The following is a 15,958-nucleotide window of genomic DNA, read 5'->3' as shown; positions in this document are numbered from 1 at the left end:
TACAACCTCGCAAATCGAGGTTTCATCCGAGCTTTGATGTTGCTTGTTGATAAAAGAAGATAATAAATCATATTCTATTATTTATCAAGTTTTATATGTCTTCTTTAATACACATCATTCAACATGATTTATTATAAATGAATTCATTGAAATACAAAAAATATTTGAAAAAATTGCATAGACAATTTATGTAGAAAAATTCGAATTTTTCTTAATATAGGAAATAAGTATCCAGATTCAAAATAAACCGATTTATAAAGACATTATGGTCTGAGAATAGAGCCAAAAAACTATAATTCCAAAGAGATAAGATAACGAGTCAAATACAGGGAACAAAATTTGCCTAAGAAACCCAACTGATAATAAAAAGTTTTTCAACAATAGGAAAACTTAGATGTCCAGAAAGTTTGAGAGATGTCAAAATAGTATTTGATATTATAAGACAAAGAAATCAATCAACTTATAATACCATATATTATTAAGAACATTATACGATATGAATCTACCATAGAATAATATTCATTAGAGAATTGAAGGTTCATATCAAATTAATTCAAGTAATGGACTCCGGCCAATTGGTTATTGTACTAGAGTTTCTATAGGAACACAAACCTTGTAAACAACTCGAAAACTAAATGGAATTCATGGCAGAAGATCATAGGTGAAAAATCCAATGAGTACGAGTCCAATTTCGATATACATCATAGTAGGGATATCATATGAACAATATAAAGTAGAATACTTTGTTGCTTATGTTGATTTAGGGGTTGAACTTTGTACAAAAAAATGAGAAGTCTTTCCAAAAGAATTAGCTGAAGAATTATCTCAAATAGTTGCACGAGACTTCTCAACTCAAATCTTAATCTTATGCAAATAGATTTAGAAAGCAGAAATTCAAATCGGAGGTACATGATAAACACCTTAGTACAAGATGAAAACACCACCGATTTACTATCATGACACAAGAGCGAACATCTTGTTAGGAAATAATTTACTACAAATGTTTAAATATTATACACAAGAAAATGAGATTAGATGTTTAGTGTTTACAACATCATGTAATCACAAGGTAATAGTCTAGAGGCCAAGATAGACATTTTATAGAATAATGTCGATCCGGTTTCACAGCAAATGTATTGATAAAGGAAAATTTTAACACCAAAAAACGAAGTATTATAGAAGGTTTGAAGAAACAATAATCCAAATAAGAACATAGCAAAACTTCCAACTAGAGGAACTCAATTGATATCATGATTGTTTTGTCAAGACCTATATGTCTTGGAGGTATTGAGTTCGAATCCTGGGAAAGTAAAAGCTCATGTGTCTAGGTTGGAGAAGTCCTATGAGTAATGATCGCGGGTGAGTGGTGTCGGGTCATTACAACCATTATTTTTTTGAAGTATTACTAATGAGATTTGCTAATACACCTCAGATATTTTAAAGAAAGATTGATAATATATTTAAAGATTGTCTTGAATTTATGTGTATTAATATTGATGATATTTTAATAGTATCTAAAAATATGAAAGACACGTTAAACAATTAGAAATTTCTTTAAAGTTTGTAAACAGAAAAGACTAGTTATATCTGAAAAAATAATGTCATTGCTACAAAGAAAATTAAATTCATTGGCGTAGAAATAGATAAGTCATAAATTGTTAGCAATAACACATTATGGAAAAATGTACATAATTTTCCAAAAAGACTCGAAGACAAGAGACAACTCCAATGTTTATTAGGAGTTGTTAACTTTGTTGAAACGTTCATCAAGAATCTAACAAAACAATAAAAATATTTAATCCATTACCGAAAAAAATGAAAGATTCACATGGCAGAAAACACACTAATGAACTTAGCCAACTGAAAGATGTTTGCAAAAAGCTCTCGTAAATTGGTATTCCTCAAGATGAAGATATTTTGATATTATACAAAAATTCCAATGATCATTAGTGGGTAGAAGTACTTACAAAGCTCGGATTAGAAAGAGAAAAACCATGAAAATATTGCAATTGATTATTCTAATATGTAGAAGTCATACGATGACACATCAATGAAAAAGATTTTTGTATTGTAAAAAATGCTTTTGAAAAATGTCAATCATTTTTATTTGATAAGAAATTTACTTTGAAAGCTGATAATACATAGGTTAAATCTTTGTACAAAAAATAGAATTGAATCTAAACACGAGAAGATTATATTATTAATATAGCAAGCTTTATGTTAAAATTATGTATTTGATATTTTTATTATTAATCTCATAAAAATATTCTTGTAAATTTTCTAACAAGAGATGGACAATGATGATGTCGTTGTCATCGTGAAATGCAAAGGTATTTGCACAAACAACTAGAAATGCTTCGAAACGAATTCAATAAGATTTCCTTGAATTTTTAAATTCGTGGATGGTATACAACAAATTTATAAGAGCATTATCTCTTATCGCATTACAGATTGTTTACAAGCTTACAATCAGTTATGATATGTATTGTAAAAGTCTATACTACAGGCTATTGAAAAATTATTGGCTTCTCCAAAAGAAAGTTTTCAAATACATGACTCCATACCTAAAACAGATGATTTAAATACCCCTAGAGAAAGTACTAACTCAGGATCATATTTAGATGAGTCGACCTAAGCAAAAATTGAATCTCCATATCCTTATCTCCAGCAATCAAGTCAGCCCTTGATCTCGTGGATTAAAGAGGAAGATATAAATGTTAGACCTCAAAAAGACAAGGGAAAATCAAAGGTTGGTACTAATTAGTTTGCAGTTTTTCCTTTCCAGGTACATCAACAAAACCGAGATAAATTAAAATCTAGAGCAATAATTAATCCAGTTATAGGTTTGGTTAACATATTAGGAAAATATATAAGGATGTGGATGAAACTCAATACACTTCCTAAGGAGATCAAGTCATAGTATGAATTTGAGGCTTATGCCTTGGCCTATACCATATCATGCAATATTCCAGAGATTCTACACTACCAATTTGGATTCAGGAGGTTGTTCATGAAACATAGGTATGAAAGGGGATCGGTTACGGTGACCGGAAGCGCAACGGAAGTTCAAAAAATCAAATTTTTTATGTAAATTTTCGGCCACCCCTTGTTTCATGTAGCAAATACAAAAACACAAAAATGTCATACATAGGGTGTTTTAAAGAAATATACCTATCAATCTCAAGAGATTGATTATGGCTCCAACTTAGTTGTCAAACAACTAAGCTCTTGAATGGCAAGACCCTCTACAAGCTTTCCTTGTTCTTGAAATCTTTCCTTCAAATTAGGCCCACCACTAACTACGTAGATCCCCTCATATTTTGCACTAGAAAAATATGAGGATTTTTTCAAAGAGAAGTTTTGTTATACAACAACTTGAAGAACAAAAATGGAGGAGAAAATTTTTGAGAGAAAAATGAAGTGAGGTTTCGGCCATGGAGGGAGTGAATGAGGGGAAGGGAGACTTGTCTTGGTCCTTGAAAAAGTTGAGGCATAAAGTTGCATGCCATGCCTTGAAAACTCAAAAAGTAGTCTCCCAACCTTTCACCTCTCATGCATGCATATTATATGGTTTTTTATCAAAATAAAAAACCATGGACTAAATTTAATTATCTCAAACATATTTGAGACTAATTAAACATTACTTGAATTTACCCAAGTCCCACTAGTTAAATAATTAATTTAAATTGAGCTCTACAAGACTCAATATAATTTAATTAATTCAACACTTGAATTAATTTAATTATTTGGACTCTACTAGGTCCACTAGTGTTTAATTAATTCAACACTTGAATTAATTTAATTTAGTCCATAATAATGTTTATGAAAATCACAATTTTCAAATACATTATTCACTTGGCCAAATTTTAATTTAGGAACACTTCTATGAATGAAAATTTACATTTCTCTCATAGAAGTCATACTTCTATTTTTTCTTTACACTTATAAACTCATTTATAAGTCGTTCAACATATTGAACTATTTTCTCCTTGACAGAAGTCATACTTCTAATTTTCCTTACGCTTATAAACTCCTTTATAAGCCGTTCAACACAGTGAACTATTTTACTTCTCAACGGGATCTAGAAAGCTAGTACTTGTGTGGCCCTCAATGGTTCATTGATACAACTAGCCGTGGGTTCACATCTCTATGTGATTCGGACTAAACATGTCCTTATATGAGCATATCTCAATAGCTCCATTCTTATTTATCAACACCTTGATAATAAGAACTTCAGAACTCAAGTCTGATAGTACCCAACCAATCATGTTAAATGCCTAGCAGCATCGCTTACATGATTCCCTAGGTATCAAATGATAGTGCCTGCAAGAACCATTCTATTATGGTTAGCGTACAGTACGATCCCTTCAACTCATATATCCCGACCGATTCGACAACCATTGGTTTATCGAGAGTTGTCAATGAATCGATACTATGTGTCATGTCGTAGTTGCATCGATGGTGTAATCTATGAAACCCCTTTCATAATTACCACCATACTCTGGCCAGAGATTTCAACCTACTAACACATGATAACACATAGGATATCCATACCCGAAGGTAAGCGGTGAATCCCCGACTACAATGCATCGACTCCTATGTGTTTCGACAGAACACCCAACCTTGCCACCTGATGACCCCATGAGAGTCGGTAAACAAGTCAAAGTGTAATTCTAGCACATAGAGTCTCAATGTTGTCCCGGGTCATAAGGACTAATTCTGTACAACCATAAACTAGGACATTTCCACTCGATAAGTGAGAACCACTTGGAAAGTCCTTTTATGGAGGGTTGTTCAGTGCACTCTACAAGGAGCACCTATCTGCATGTTCGGACAGCACAATGTCCCCTACCAATGAAACATGGTACTCACATCGCAGATACTAGTCTCGAACTCTAGCGGCCTATATCCTTCTTAGTGGCGGCTGAATCGACTAGGAACCGTTTAGAATATACAGTATTACAAATATGAGTTTCATGATACTCATCATATGAGCATCTCATATTCTTTCTACTATTTGTATATTCAAGGGCTTTATCTATACAACTAGCATGGGTATACAGATAAAGATGTGCCAAAATAATAATATCAAATATTACTAAAATAAAGATTGCTTATACATAGAGTTTCATTGTGAACACTCGGCCAACACTTGGCTCGACGGGCACCTACTCTAACAATCTCCCACTTGCACTAGAGCCAACTACCCATATGCTTTAAACCCATTGATTCGTGATGCTTGACGAATAATGGTCCAGGTAAAGGCTTAGCTAGTGGATCAACAACATTATCTGCGGAGCCGACTATGTCAAAAGACACTTCTTCCTCTTTCCACAATCTCACCGTGGATGTGGTACTTACTCAATGCATGTTTGGACTTCTGATGAGACCTTGGCTCCTTTGCTTGAGCTAAAGCTCTCGTGTTGTCACACAACACCGGGACAGGAGCAACTTCATTAGGAATGACGTCCAACTCTTAGACGAAATTCCTTATCCAAACAGCCTCCCTTGCTGCATCTGATACAGCAATGTATTCGGCCTCTGTGCTGGAATCCGCAGTATTGTCTTGCTTGGAACTCTTCCAAGAGACAGCAGCACCATTGAGCATGAATACAAACCCAGAGGTTGACTTCGAGTCATCGATATCGCTTTGGAAGCTAGAGTCGGTATAGCCTTCCAATATTAGTTCTCCACCCCATAGACCAAGAACAATTTATTGGTCCTTCTCAACTACTTGAGGATGTCTTTCACAGCTTTCAGGTGTGGAAGACCAGGGTTCGATTGATATCTACTCACCACACTTAGTGCGAAAGCCATGTCAGGACGTGTAGATATCATCTCATACATGATGCTACCAATCGCAGACGCATAAGAAACGCTTTGTCATCGCCGCTATCTCTGCATCAGTCTTGAAAGACAGACTTGGATAGGGACACGCCATGACACATTGGTAGATGTCCTTTCTTGGACTCATCCATCGAGAACCGCTTCACGATGGTATCAATGTATGTGGACTGGGTGAGATCAAGCAATCTTTTCGATCTATCTCTATAGATCTATATCTCAATACAAAAGATGCTTAACCCAAGTCCTGCATCGAGAACTTACTTGCTAACCATATCTTAGTTGATTGCAACATTCCTACATCATTCCCAATGAGTAGAATGTCATCAACATACAATACCAGGAATGTCACAGCACTCCCACTGACCTTCTTATACACACAGGGTTCCTCAGGATTCTTAGCAAATCAAACTCTTTGATTGTACTATCGAATCTGAGGTTCCAACTCCTAGATGCCTGCTTTAGACCATAAATAGATCTCTGAAGTTTGCATACCATATGCTCACTTCCGATAGATGTAAACTTTTCAGGTTGAGACATGTAAATCTCTTCCTTAATATCCACATTAAGAAATGCTGTCTTAACATCCATCTGCCATATCTCATAGTCATACCATGCAGCTATGGCTAGCAATATCCTTATAGACTTGAACATTGCAACTGGTCAAAAGGTTTCCTCAAAGTCAACTCCTTGTATTTGAGTATATCATTTTGCCACCAATCGCGCCTTGAAGGTCAATACCTTCCCATCCGCCCCAAGTCCCTATGTGAACCGTTCCCTCAGGTGGATCTATAAGATCCCACACTTGGTTCGGATGCATGAAATTCATCTCAGATTCCATAGCTTCAAGTCATTTGGATGAATCGGCATCAGATAACGCTTCCTTGAAGGTCCTTGGATCACATCCATGGTTAGGCTCATCATGGCCCTCTTCAAGAAGCTGACCATAGCTCATAGGTGGTCTCGAGACTCTCTCGGATTTTCTAGGAGCTTGTATCTCCTCACTTGGCTCTTCGGGTGTGGGTTCTATAATAGTGGATGTCTCTCGAACCTCTTCGAATTCTATCATTTCCCTTTTTATATCCAATAGAAATTCCTTTTCCAAAAAGGTTGCATTCCTAGAAACAAACACCTTTGTTTCTTGGGGATGATAGAAATAATATCCAACAAAATTCCTTGGATATTCCACAAAGTAACATAAAATGGATCGACTATCCAATTTATCTCCCACTACCTACTTCACATAAGCAGGGCTCCCATATTCTAAGATAAGAATATTTGGGAGGCTTACCCATCCATATCTCATATGGTGTCTGCCTTCGAATGGACATTTAATGGAATATCTTTCAATTTTAAGTTATAGAGATCGTTTTCAAGTTCTCAAGTACCAATTAAACATTCATTCTTGTGAATGTTGCAAACACCTTTGCAAAATAAACAAGAATATCCATTTTTATCACCATTAGGGGTGGGCAACGGCCGGTTCGGTTCGGTTTTACTCCACAATGGTTCGGTTATTTGGTTTTCGGTTTTGAATATCTCTAGTCCAAAACCGAACCATTTTATTACGGTTCGGTTCGGTTTTTTTGTATTTCGGTTCGGTTTATACGGCCGGTTATATACGGTTAGCTAAAATTTGTTACGAAATAAAATTATACGTCACTTTATGTCTTTAAAATCTAAATAATAGTATTTTTCAAACATTTAATTTGTGGGATTTTTATATAAAAAATTAAAGAAATATATACAGAAAAAAAAAGAAAACATCGACCGGTGAGAAAGAAGAAAAAACAATCGGATTGAAAATTTAGAGTTAATGATATTAAGTTCTTAAATCTTAATAGGCCCATTATACATAAAAAGTCTTATACTAAACAATAATATGACCCATTATACATAAAAACCTTATACTTAACAATAATATGGCCGGTTCGGTTTTTCGGTTTTTTTGGGGATGAAAACCGAAAACCGAACCGAAAAACCGAATTTCATAAATTTTAAAACCATAACCGACCGAAAAACCGATAAAACCGAACCATTTAAACCGAATTATTCGGTTCGGTCGGTTTTTTTCGTTTTTTCGGGTTTTATGCCCACCCCTAATCACCATAGAAATGGAAACAATGTTTTTAACAAAATTAGGTACAAACAAAACATCTCTTAAAAATTAACTTAAAATCATTGTTCAACAATAAGTAAACATCTTCAATAGCCTTGGCAGCAACTCTTGCTCCATTTCCCATCCTCAAGAAGGTCACACCTTCCTTAAGTTTCCTACTTCTTCCCATCACCTGTAACCCATTACAGAGATGTGAGTCACAACCGGTATCTAATACCCAAGAAGTAGAGTTAATTGAAATGTTTACTTCAATTTAGAACATACCGTTTCCAGAACTCTTCTGGGCCAGATATTCCTTGCAATTTCGCCTCCAATGTCCAGGCTTCTTGCAGTGATGACAAACATCACTAGTCTTGTCAGCCTTAACTGGTGTGGCTGCCACAACGGGATTCGGAGATTGCCTCAACAAGGCCACGTTCTTCTTGGGACGTTGGAAAGAACTCTTCTTTCCCTTCCCATGTGGATCAATCTTCGTACCAGATGAAGAACCCACATAAAGAACCAACTTCTTTTCTTGATGGTGGATTCAAACGTAACAAGCATATTCACCAACTCCTCAAGGGTCGGCTCCATCTTCTTCATGTTGAAGTTCACCACAAAAGGATCAAATGAGCTAGGCAATGATAACAGCAACACGTCGGTGGTCAACTCCGAAGGCAAGATCAGATCCATGCCAACGAGCTTGTCCACGAGCCCGATCACCTTTAGGCCATGCTCATGGACCGAGGCCCCATCTCGCATGCGCAAAGTGATCAGCTCCTTGACGGTAGCATGCCTAAGAGGCCGAGTCTGCTCACCAAAGAGCTCCTTGAGGTGCAAATGAATGTCAGCAGCATTCTTTGCACCCTCAAAACGCCTCTGCAGCTCATCATTCATAGAAGTCAGCATATAACACCTGGCTATCAAGTCAGGGTCACACCATTCCTTGTAAGCCTGTAATTCCTCATGATTGCAGTCAGTCGGAGCCTCAACAGGGGGCGACTCAGTCAGTGTATATGCTACCCTTTCCGAATTCAAGACGATTTTCAGGTTTCTTAGCCAAGTGAGGTAATTAGGTCCAGTTAATATGTGTTTGTCGAGTATTACGGATATCGGATTGCGAATCGAAGACATTGTCAATTTGTACTGAAAAGTAAAAACAGATAAATGTTGGTGACTATTTTAAAATATTTAGTAAGATATGAAGTTTGGACTTTTACTTCATAAATATTTTCTCCCACTGTTTTGACATCTTTCACTACCCTCTAGTGAAAACGGGAAACTCCTTTCCTCAGTAGGTACGTAAGGTCCAATTAGCGAATTATGATCCCGAATAATATCAGCCAATCACAATTCCTAAAAGGTAGTTTCCAATTGCATCACAATGCAACCCTCTACGTAAACTTTTGTCTCACGTTTGATTAGGACCCAATAATATGACGTCGTTCATCTTCACGTGTCAAGCCTTACCCATCGATGTTGAACCTTAATGGACGGTCGCCATGAGTTCCCCCAATAATATGAGCCGAAATCATGGGAGTTCCACGTAGTTCACATCACCATGTCAATGGATGTCACAGCTTTCCGGCACCCAAAGCTCCCCCAATAATATGAGCCGAGCCCCGAGTACGGGTAGCGTTCATCATGCACCCATCGTCGATGGAAGACAAGGAAATTATAAACAAATTTATAATTCCCTTTTTCGGGCTTGATATTAATTTTGAATCTTATTCAAAATGAGGGTTTTTAATTTTGAAAGGTCTCATCATTAATTTTATTTTAAAAGCTCGCCATGTTTGATCGTATGTTTGCCGGATTCATTCAACTTTGTATTATCATAATAATAACGCACATACTCATTATTTATAACATATCATGCATATATTATAAACAGTAAACAAAACAAGGATGATCAATCGCCCCAATACTAACGGACCGTGTGAGCTAAACACGGGCCTAGGTCCAATCCTAGATAAATGCACGGGATGCAAATGCAACTATTACATAAGCTTCCAATATTTACATGTCTTCGATCTTCATAATCATCATGGCCACCATCTTCCAATCTTGATCATCCACTATACTAATATTTACAAATAAATATCCATGGCAAATAGGGATACATCTCATGGGGTGGGAACGGGCCATAAACCAAGCCCACTTTAAATTTGATAATTATTACAATCATTCAACACAAAATATCCTAGCATACACCTAGCAAATTGGGCTTGGGCTTTTGATCATCCTTCATGCATAATATCACATATCATACACCATCAATTAATTATCACAATAATTAATTGATCCAATATTATATATCTTGATCCAATCACTAACCGCCACGATTATAAACTAAATTAACAAAGTATACAAACACCTTTGTCTACTTTCCAATTAATTAATTTATAACCGAATTTCTTGTAAATCACCATTTACTATAAATAATGAAAGTCCAACTTCGATTATTTATTTCATGAGAAAAATTTGCAACTTTTGTAATTTTAAACTTAAGGGCCCAAAAACTTATTTTTCACCAAAAACATTTTGGCCCATTTAAAATTCACAAACTTGTTAGCCATCCAATGGCCCAACAACTCAAGGCCCATGACACTTTGATAATCCAAACACTTTTGGAAACCCTAGTCGTCATCGCCGTCGCCGGAGCTCCGTCGCCGGATTCCGGCAACAAAATTTTTTTTTTATTTATTAAAACATAGGGGTGTTCGGGCAGCCCGAACTGCCCTAGCTGCCCGTAATGGGCAGCCCCTCGGGCAGCCCGAGCTGCCCGAAACATGCCCCAAAAATCCTTGACATTGTTGCAAAATTTTTGTTCTCATGCGGTTAGAAATCAATCTCAACATAATATCTTGTATTTGCTACACAAAATCGTAACCATAGCTCGGATACCACTTGAAAGGGGATCGCTTACGGTGACCGGAAGCGCAACGGAAGTTCAAAAAATCAAATTTTTTATGTAAATTTTCGGCCACCCCTTGTTTCATGTAGCAAATACAAAAACACAAAAATGTCATACATAGGGTGTTTTAAAGAAATATACCTATCAATCTCAAGAGATTGATTATGGCTCCAACTTAGTTGTCAAACAACTAAGCTCTTGAATGGCAAGACCCTCTACAAGCTTTCCTTGTTCTTGAAATCTTTCCTTCAAATTAGGCTCACCACTAACTAGGTAGATCCCCTCATATTTTGCACTAGAAAAATATGAGGATTTTTTCAAAGAGAAGTTTTGTTATTCAACAACTTGAAGAACAAAAATGGAGGAGAAAATTTTTGAGAGAAAAATGAAGTGAGGTTTCGGCCATGGAGGGAGTGAATGAGGGGAAGGGAGACTTGTCTTGGTCCTTGAAAAAGTTGAGGCATAAAGTTGCATGTCATGCCTTGAAAACTCAAAAAGTAGTCTCCCAACCTTTCACCTCTCATGCATGCATATTATATGATTTTTTATCAAAATAAAAACCATGGACTAAATTTAATTATCTCAAACATATTTGAGACTAATTAAACATTACTTGAATTTACCCAAGTCCCACTAGTTAAATAATTAATTTAAATTGAGCTCTACAAGACTCAATATAATTTAATTAATTCAACACTTGAATTAATTTAATTATTTGGACTCTACTAGGTCCACTAGTGTTTAATTAATTCAACACTTGAATTAATTTAATTTAGTCCATAATAATGTTTATGAAAATCACAATTTTCAAATACATTATTCACTTGGCCAAATTTTAATTTAGGAACACTTCCATAAATGAAAATTTACATTTCTCTCATAGAAGTCATACTTCTATTTTTTCTTTACACTTATAAACTCATTTATAAGTCGTTCAACACATTGAACTATTTTCTCCTTTATAGAAGTCATACTTCTAATTTTCCTTACGCTTATAAACTCCTTTATAAGCCGTTCAACACATTGAACTATTTTACTTCTCAACGGGATCTAGAAAGCTAGTACTTGTGTGGCCCTCAATGGTTCATTGATACAACTAGCCGTGGGTTCACATCTCTATGTGATTCGGACTAAACATGTCCTTATATGAGCATACCCCAATAGCTCCATTCTTATTTATCAACACCTTGATAATAAGAACGTCAGAACTCAAGTCTGATAGTACCCAACCAATCATGTTAAACGCCTAGCAGCATCGTAAGCCATGATTCCCTAGGTATCAAATGATAGTGCCTGCAAGAACCATTCTATTATGGTTAGCGTACAGTACGGTCCCTTCAACTCATATATCCCGACCGATTCGACAACCATTGGTTTATCGAGAGTTGTCAATGAATCGATACTATGTGTCATGTCGTAGTTGCATCGATGGTGTAATCTATGAAACCCCTTTCATAATTACCACCATACTCTGGCCAGAGATTTCAACCTACTAACACATGATAATACATAGGATATCCATACCCGAAGGTAAGCGGTGAATCCCCGACTACAATGCATCGACTCCTATGTGTTTCGACAGAACACCCAACCTTGCCACCTGATGACCCCATGAGAGTCGGTAAACAAGTCAAAGTGTAATTCTAGCACATAGAGTCTCAATGTTGTCCCGGGTCATAAGGACTAATTCTGTACAACCATAAACTAGGACATTTCCACTCGATAAGTGAGAACCACTTGGAAAGTCCTTTTATGGAGGGTTGTTCAGTGCACTCTACAAGGAGCACCTATCTGCATGTTCGGACATCACAATGTCCCCTACCAATGAAACATGGTACTCACATCGCAGATACTAGTCTCGAACTCTAGCGGTCTATATCCTTCTTAGTGGCGGCTGAATCGACTAGGAACCGTTTAGAATATACAGTATTACAAATATGAGTTTCATGATACTCATCATATGAGCATCTCATATTCTTTCTACTATTTGTATATTCAAGGGCTTTATCTATGCAACTAGCATGGGTATACAGATAAAGATGTGCCAAAATAATAATATCAAATATTACTAAAATAAAGATTGCTTATACATAGAGTTTCATTGTGAACACTCGGCCAACACTTGGCTCGACGGGCACCTACTCTAACAAGGTAGATAACGACTATTTTTCCAGATGAGATATTCCGAAACTATACTTCTTTAGTGCAACACTATATTTGCCTGAGAAATACTCACATGAGGCATTCTATTTCATCAAGCTCGGGAGACCAGATATGTATACCCAGAAATTCATGAAGGGTCCTCCAATAGATAAAACACCCATGTTGCTTCACTTACTGAAGATGACATTTTCACCAAAAAAGTATGGTGATTATGGATATGTTTCATAAAGATGGACAAAGTCAAGTTTTCGTATACATTTTATCAAAATTCAGTTAATGAATATTTTATGTTAAATACAATGACATGAAAAACTAAATGATTTTAGAAGATATATTCATAATTTTTTTAATGTGGAATAGCAAGCTGTTGGAGAGCAAAGAGACTCGTCAAAAATTATGTAATATGACTCAAATTAGAAGATGGTCAAGAGATATCTGTCAAGAATTTCAAAACCAGAAATGATCAAATGTCGGGAAGGGTTTTCAACCAAGATCTAATTGAAACATCTTGCACAGATAAGTCTAGACGGTGAAGGGTCACAGAAGGCACGTTTTTATCGGAGACCACAAAAAGTAAAAGATTCCTCGATAAATTTAAAGAAAACATGTGATCCACCACTCCCTCAATGGAAGATAGGACCAATCAATTAATACCAAGAATGGCAGACAAAAGAAAAGGCTATTCCTCGGCTACCAATAATAACTCGCAACAACTGAAAAACGATAATGTAAAGTTATTAGATAAGAATGAATTCCGTATTTTAAATTTATCAAGAACCTCTATATAAATATTAAAATAGAAAGAAGTTGAATGCCTAAATCATCCTCTTCAATTTTCTTTCAAATAATTAATATAATATTTTCTTTCAGTTTATGTCTACTGTATTTATAGCTACAATTAATAGCTAAAAAAGTTATCTCATATTTTACATGAGGTTATTAATGTAATATAATTAGTATGTCTGAATAAAATCTTAAGACTTTTGCCTTTCTCTTGATATGATTATTTCAAATTAAAAAATTCAACTCTACACCTTAAGGTATTGAGGTAGGAAACAAAACAAGACTATGCTAGGTGTTGTAGAAGGAATCTGTGACATGAACCATCGTTTGCGAATGTGGTTAGGCTACGAGAAGCAGTTTGTAAAATCTGACAAATACGACCTGACGTTATTTTGATCAAAATGTATGAGTTATAATTTATTTTACGAAAGCACGATGAACTAGAAAAAGTGAATAAAAATAAAATCAGGGGTAAATTTGGAATTATGAACAAAATTAGGTCACAATCTAAAAGTAAAAGGACAATTTTGACTCACTAAAAAGATAAGTGACATAATCAGAAATAATAAAAACTAGATGGATATTTTAAAATATTACCCTCAAATATTTATTCTATCGTCTCTTGTTTGGCATGATGACTTGTGGTTCATGAGACCTTTTATAAAGGTGAAATGTCTAATTTTTTCTTTACCTGTCTTGTTTGAGATATGTCTTGTTTGAGATATGGTTAAGAAACAAGAAATATGATTTGAAAATTAATCTATCTAATTCTAAGTTATTTATTTTACTATAGTTAACATATATTTTTTACTAGAACAAATATAAAAATTTCGGAAAATGTTTATTTTTTGTCATGTATATTTGTGTTTTTTTTTGCAATTTTGGTCATTTATGCTGCCAAAATTCGATTTAGATTGCTTTTATTTTTATTTTTTTATAAATTTTTTTTGACATAGTGTTGATGTGACAATGACGTGACACCAACGTGCGTAATTTCATCAATAATCTCGATTTAAAAAATAATGAAATTTTAAAAAATAAAGATACATGATTAAAATTAATATTTGATAATATATAGAACCATAATAATAATAAAACGAATATGATCAAAATTGAATTTTTTTTAATAAAATATATTTATATTTCATATCAAAAAAATTGTTTTGGATTTCCACCTTATTATGTTTGATAATGTTACTACTCTCATTTTGTTTATAATGCTCCAATAGATTTAGGCTCCATTTGGTACGTATGATGGATAAATAAATGATTCATAATTATAGTGATTAAAAAATGAGATATATGGCTAGTAAATGATTAATAATTAGAGTGATTAAAAAATGAGATATGTGGATTAATAGTATGGTGAGATAAATTATAACATGGTGTTTGGTATGATTTTAAAATGATGGATTAATTTTGTAAATTTTATTGTAATGACCAAAATACCCCAAATGATAATTAAATATATATTTTTAAAATAATTGGATAGATAATTAAAAATTTATAATTATAATTTACATTTATTAAAATTAATTTAAATATATTTATTAGATATAAATTTGTAAATATGTATTTACTTTAATAATTAAAATATCAATAATATTTTGAATGTTAATGTTAAATAAAATTTTAATAATATTATTGTTTTTTTCTTAAAATAATTATAAATATTCTTAAAATTTGATATATAATTAAATATTTATAATTAATAATTAAATAGTAGTAATATTTTGAATATTAATTTTAATGTTAAATAAATTAAAATAATTAAATAGATAATTAAATATTTATAATTATAATTTATGTTTATTAAAATTAATTTAAATATATTTATTAGAAATATATTTGAAAATATTATGGTAATCATTAAACACAATAAATTAGAATTTAATGAATATTTATTTTCATAAGAGATAAGAAGATAAAAATGTAATTTGTGGTGTGTTGATAACTTATCTCACTTAATTTGTTAGATTAATAATCAAATAATTAATCATAAAATTAGGTTTTAAACCGGATCAAAATGATTACTAATATATCTTAAAATTTTAACCAAACATTAGATAAGTATGTGATTATTTATCTATCATTATTTAATCACATCAACCAAACACATCCTTAGTGTACGGTGTTTTTATCAGGTTGTCTCA

Source organism: Primulina eburnea, chromosome 12, assembly GCF_022965805.1.
Source record: "Primulina eburnea isolate SZY01 chromosome 12, ASM2296580v1, whole genome shotgun sequence".
NCBI classification, from domain to species: domain Eukaryota; kingdom Viridiplantae; phylum Streptophyta; class Magnoliopsida; order Lamiales; family Gesneriaceae; genus Primulina; species Primulina eburnea.
Note: the sequence above shows the minus strand (reverse complement) of the source record.